Source organism: Gnatocerus cornutus, unplaced genomic scaffold (assembly GCF_029298725.1).
Source record: "Gnatocerus cornutus isolate USDA-ARS CGAHR unplaced genomic scaffold, icGnaCorn1.1 ctg00000263.1, whole genome shotgun sequence".
Classification (NCBI taxonomy): domain Eukaryota; kingdom Metazoa; phylum Arthropoda; class Insecta; order Coleoptera; family Tenebrionidae; genus Gnatocerus; species Gnatocerus cornutus.
In genome coordinates this window covers 10001-15255 of record NW_028275582.1, presented here as the reverse complement: position 1 = coordinate 15255, position 5255 = coordinate 10001, and the positions used below count along the sequence as shown (strand labels likewise).

The window sequence follows — 5255 nt, the reverse complement described above, 5'->3', positions numbered from 1 at the left end:
GAAAATTATTCCGTAACCATGATATTGGATTATTTTTTCTTCACTCTCTCCTCCGATGAGTCGCAACAAATAAAAATCCATAAATCAATTCATCCGTCGTTGTTCGTTTAGTCGATCTGAATGCACTGTAAAAATTTATTAAAGTAAAAATGTTACGTTGCATTTCATGAATTTTGACAAACGTGTACCCCGAAGTGTGTACAAATTATTTATTTCGACGACGACGACAACTTAGAACGGATGAATAAGAATAAAATTGTTGCAGGAGATTCAATCAAGGATGATGTGAAAAAAATGTCGAAAAATTTTCCATCCAGAAAGATCGCGTGGCGTTACGTCTCTTCTTACGAGGTTTTCGTTTCGCAGACACGCACACTTTCTTCAAAACAATAATAGGAAAGTGTTCAGTTTTTTATAAGAGCAGCAGGTGTCTTTCCGAAATTCTACGATTATTGTAGCTTATATGACTAGAAGGAAAGAAAGACTAAAACTCTCTTATTTTAAAACAAGAACGCAGTTCCCTGGTTGATCCTGCCAGTAGTCATATGCTTGTCTCAAAGATTAAGCCATGCATGTCTCAGTACAAGCCAAATTAAGGTGAAACCGCGAAAGGCTCATTAAATCAGTTATGGTTCCTTAGATCGTACCCACATTTACTTGGATAACTGTGGTAATTCTAGAGCTAATACATGCAAACAGAGCTCCAACCGGAAACGGAAGGAGCGCTTTTATTAGATCAAAACCAATCGGTGGCGGTCTCCGTCATCGTACAACTTGGTGACTCTGAATAACTTTACGCTGATCGCACGGTCTCGCACCGGCGACGCATCTTTCAAATGTCTGCCTTATCAACTGTCGATGGTAGGTTCTGCGCCTACCATGGTTGTAACGGGTAACGGGGAATCAGGGTTCGATTCCGGAGAGGGAGCCTGAGAAACGGCTACCACATCCAAGGAAGGCAGCAGGCGCGCAAATTACCCACTCCCGGCACGGGGAGGTAGTGACGAAAAATAACGATACGGGACTCATCCGAGGCCCCGTAATCGGAATGAGTACACTCTAAACCCTTTAACGAGGATCAATTGGAGGGCAAGTCTGGTGCCAGCAGCCGCGGTAATTCCAGCTCCAATAGCGTATATTAAAGTTGTTGCGGTTAAAAAGCTCGTAGTCGAATCTGTGTCCCGCGCCGCCGGTTCATCGTTCGCGGTGTCAACTGGCGTGCCGCGGGACGTCCTGCCGGTGGGCTTAGCTCGAGAGGGCGGCCCAACTCAATCCCGCCGCGGTGCTCTTCATTGAGTGTCGAGGTGGGCCGGCACGTTTACTTTGAACAAATTAGAGTGCTTAAAGCAGGCTAAAACTTCGCCTGAATACTGTGTGCATGGAATAATGGAATAGGACCTCGGTTCTATTTTGTTGGTTTTCGGAACCCCGAGGTAATGATTAATAGGAACGGATGGGGGCATTCGTATTGCGACGTTAGAGGTGAAATTCTTGGATCGTCGCAAGACGGACAGAAGCGAAAGCATTTGCCAAAAACGCTTTCATTGATCAAGAACGAAAGTTAGAGGTTCGAAGGCGATCAGATACCGCCCTAGTTCTAACCATAAACGATGCCAGCTAGCGATCCGCCGACGTTCTTCCGATGACTCGGCGGGCAGCTTCCGGGAAACCAAAGCTTTTGGGTTCCGGGGGAAGTATGGTTGCAAAGCTGAAACTTAAAGGAATTGACGGAAGGGCACCACCAGGAGTGGAGCCTGCGGCTTAATTTGACTCAACACGGGAAACCTCACCAGGCCCGGACACCGGAAGGATTGACAGATTGAGAGCTCTTTCTTGATTCGGTGGGTGGTGGTGCATGGCCGTTCTTAGTTGGTGGAGCGATTTGTCTGGTTAATTCCGATAACGAACGAGACTCTAGCCTGCTAAATAGGCGTATTTCGACATCCCAAAGGCCCGTCGATCCTGGGTTCGCCCGGTGGTCGTGCGCGGTTTTTACTGTCGGCGTACAAACAATTCTTCTTAGAGGGACAGGCGGCTTCTAGCCGCACGAGATTGAGCAATAACAGGTCTGTGATGCCCTTAGATGTTCTGGGCCGCACGCGCGCTACACTGAAGGAATCAGCGTGTCCTCCCTGACCGAGCGGTCCGGGTAACCCGCTGAACCTCCTTCGTGCTAGGGATTGGGGCTTGCAATTGTTCCCCATGAACGAGGAATTCCCAGTAAGCGTGAGTCATAAGCTCGCGTTGATTACGTCCCTGCCCTTTGTACACACCGCCCGTCGCTACTCACCGATTGAATGATTTAGTGAGGTCTTCGGACCGGTACGCGATGGCGTTTCGACGTCGTCGATGTCGCTGGGAAGATGACCAAACTTGATCATTTAGAGGAAGTAAAAGTCGTAACAAGGTTTCCGTAGGTGAACCTGCGGAAGGATCATTAACGTGTCCTCGTACACACGAATTTTGACATATGTATAATTTATTATTATGCATTTTTATTTGATCGTGTCGATGTACACTTTATGTTTTTACAACACCGTCGTCGATGACATGGAGTCGACGGCACGATCTTTTGTCGTGCCGTTGCTTGTTTCTTTTTGAAACACCGTGTGTACGACGTTTTGAACTACGAATCGTACATATTCGGAAAAACAATAGCGTTACGCTGGCCCGCAGCGCCGGTCCTTGCGATCGAGTTTTTCACCTTTTTTGAACGAGAAAAACCGAATTCGCTCGGGCATACGGCTGTTTCTTCGGGTACCTAGATTTTTTGATTTTTTTTGTACTATCTCTCGATCTTTTCCAATGATGGAAAAAAGGAGGGACGCTTTCGGTTTTTCGACCGGATCGCGGAAAGTTGTGAACTCCACCGCGAAAGTCGAAAGACGTTAGAAGTCCTCTTTTTTCGGACACACGGAGAGGATGTAGCAGAGTAGTCGAGAAAGAAGAAAATCGCAGGTGTCGAATTAGGTTACGACTCCGTGGGTTTTAAATGATTTACGCCCGGCTACGGGACCGGCGAGAAACGCTCCCGATTTTACGATTCGCGTGAATGATGTTCGTCGTTAGACGCTTCAAAGAGTTTTTTGAAAGCGCCGTTAAACGAGCGATCACACACACATCACACCTTGCTTTTTTAATGTTTTTGGTAGATGTGGTAAAGTGATTTCGTTAGAAACGGTAAAATTCTCTTTACGGAGCGTACGACTGCACCATTTCAAAATTATATACACCGTCAATCGTCATTAAGTCACGATATAGAACGGTAAACTTGAGGATTTTATGTTAGACGCTCAGTCTGGCACGTCTATAGATTTTTTCGTCAAAATTCACGATCTGTCTTCGGTTTGGCGACGAAAAAATATAGAAAGAAAATTGAAACACGAACACAAAGACCGCCCGCGAAAATCTCTTTTCGCTTACGGCGGATACTAATTCGCTTTTTCATAACGAGTACGATGATGTAATGATGTGTTGATTCCGATCGATCAAAAACCGTCTCTTCGTCACACTTTTTAAAGTGCTTGACACACGCACACTAAATGAAAGACACAATAAAGGAAAACTACCGAAAATGTAGTTTATGAGAGAAAGCAGCATTATTTATTAAAATTATTGCTGAGAAAAAGGAAATTGGCAAATTCCTAATTAAAATCGTATCGAACATGTCCCATCTTCACACATACATGCTCGTACTTTGCGTGTAAAAGCGGAGACCGCGTGAAAAAGAAAAGTGCTTCTTTTTCGGTGCGCGGATACAAATTTGTGTTTGGGTTAATATTTTTTTTAATTTTTTCGTACGCGTAAAACTGAGACCGACGATCGCGTTCCCTTTCAGACGAGAAAGTACGGACGAAAGACAATTAAGAGCGAGAATCATAAATATCCATACCACAACACCGAAATTTTAGACGTGGCACGTTTCGGAACCACGAAGATCATTTTCGTTTCGGATGTACGCACGTACGCAAAAATTTTTGCAAGACGTGTATAGACAGCTGGACGATCGGCATGATCGGGGTTCTTGTGGAACGAGCGTTTAAATTTTAAAAAGATTACCCTGAACGGTGGATCACTTGGCTCGTGGGTCGATGAAGAACGCAGCTAATTGCGCGTCAACTTGTGAACTGCAGGACACATGAACATCGACATTTCGAACGCACATTGCGGTCCTCGGATATAATGTTCCCGGACCACTCCTGGCTGAGGGTCGTGTCAATTTCAAAGACTGCTCGGTTTTCGTTTTCGGACGAAAACGTCGGAGCGTGTTGGATGTGTTGCGACGCGTCGAATAGGTACTCATTAATGTACGTGATCGTCACTTACGTCACGATATAACGACGCACGCCTCGAACGTGTGCCGAGACGTTTACTCGAGCGTGTTTTTTCGTCAAAAAGGACGGGACGGGTATGCTTTGTATTTTTTTTTTACAAAGTCCGTCGGACGTCCACCTTGCGAATCATAAATACGAAAGTGTTTACGTCGGCACATGTTCTTGCGTGGTGTGTCGTAGAATCGTGTGTTTGTGTGCGTTTCTCGTGCAGCGAGTAAATTTGCGCGACATCTTAAGACGCGAAAGCGACCAACTACTACTTGTTGTAGTTGTTGGCTGGTCTTTCGGCGTAGCACGTCCTATTTCTTCAACATGTCGTCATTTAAAAAAAAAAATGGCGTTTTAAGGTTGAGAACGTTATAGACGGTCGTCGTGTCCGAGACGTGTAATGCAAATCGCGACAGACGTCAGATCGTAAGCGTTTCTGTAAACTTAGCCATTTTTTAAAAAGAAAAATGACGAACACGTATAGCAAGGAATGGGAGACGTGTCGTGATCGTCGAAATGACCGAATGAAAAATTTTTATTTTTCATATGCGACCTCAGAGCAGGTGAGACTACCCGCTGAATTTAAGCATATTACTAAGCGGAGGAAAAGAAACTAACTAGGATTCCCTCAGTAGCGGCGAGCGAACAGGGAGAAGCCCAGCACCGAATCCCGCGGCCGAAACCGGACGCCGGGAAATGTGGTGTTAGGGAGGATCCGTCATCCCGAGATCGTGCGGCGCGTCCAAGTCCATCTTGAACGGGGCCACAGCCCATAGAGGGTGCCAGGCCCGTAGCGACCGCTGCCGATAACGGGAGGATCTCTCCTCAGAGTCGGGTTGCTTGAGAGTGCAGCCCTAAGTGGGTGGTAAACTCCATCTAAGGCTAAATATGACCACGAGACCGATAGCGAACAAGTACCGTGAGGGAAAGTTG

General features: G+C 46.1%; 3 non-coding genes across 3 annotated transcripts in view; all 3 read left to right on the top strand.

Annotated features, from left to right (window-relative positions):
- Positions 1-518: 518 nt before the first annotated feature.
- LOC148165634 (small subunit ribosomal RNA) lies at positions 519-2440 on the top strand. The gene has a single exon (XR_015771301.1). It is a non-coding gene; the product is annotated as a small subunit ribosomal RNA (ribosomal RNA).
- A 1616-nt stretch (positions 2441-4056) lies between these two features.
- On the top strand, positions 4057-4213 carry LOC148165633 (5.8S ribosomal RNA). The gene has a single exon (XR_015771297.1). It is a non-coding gene; the product is annotated as a 5.8S ribosomal RNA (ribosomal RNA).
- Positions 4214-4871: 658 nt separating this feature from the next.
- The window catches only part of LOC148165632 (large subunit ribosomal RNA), a 4045-nt gene continuing 3661 nt past the window's right edge, over positions 4872-5255 (top strand). Inside the window, exon 1 of the ribosomal RNA XR_015771298.1 lies at positions 4872-5255. This exon is cut by the window's right edge and continues 3661 nt beyond it. This is a non-coding gene — a ribosomal RNA (large subunit ribosomal RNA).